The sequence below is a fragment of the Brassica oleracea genome, chromosome C4 (assembly GCF_000695525.1).
Source record: "Brassica oleracea var. oleracea cultivar TO1000 chromosome C4, BOL, whole genome shotgun sequence".
Classification (NCBI taxonomy): Eukaryota; Viridiplantae; Streptophyta; class Magnoliopsida; order Brassicales; family Brassicaceae; genus Brassica; species Brassica oleracea.
In genome coordinates this window covers 5597164-5597580 of record NC_027751.1, presented here as the reverse complement: position 1 = coordinate 5597580, position 417 = coordinate 5597164, and positions in this window count along the sequence as shown.

The following is a 417-nucleotide window of genomic DNA, read 5'->3' as shown; positions in this document are numbered from 1 at the left end:
GTCACGTCCGAGCAGGAAATCACCCCGCAACTGATTCCGCACGGGCTCTGTATCGAGCTTCTTAGGCTTTATCTCCCTCGGAAACAAAGGAAACAACTTCCATACGAATAAAGAAAACATTATACGAAACTGTCATCGTATAAATTAACCCTAAAGTGGAAAAACGTTTTCTACCACCATGGGCATACTCGGTCTATCAATCTCGATAAACGCCATTCGTCACTCGACAAATTACGCCTTTCCTTCGAAGCCGAACTAGGTTACAGCATCCCCTTTAAGGACGATTCTGACCGACTTGACCTTATTGACAGCATGAAAGTGTCATGGTCTAATCCTTTGGCAACAACGTCCTTGGCTATAAAGCTGAGCACAACCTTCATGCAAAGCCAAAACAATTGAGCGACCACCGCTCCAATA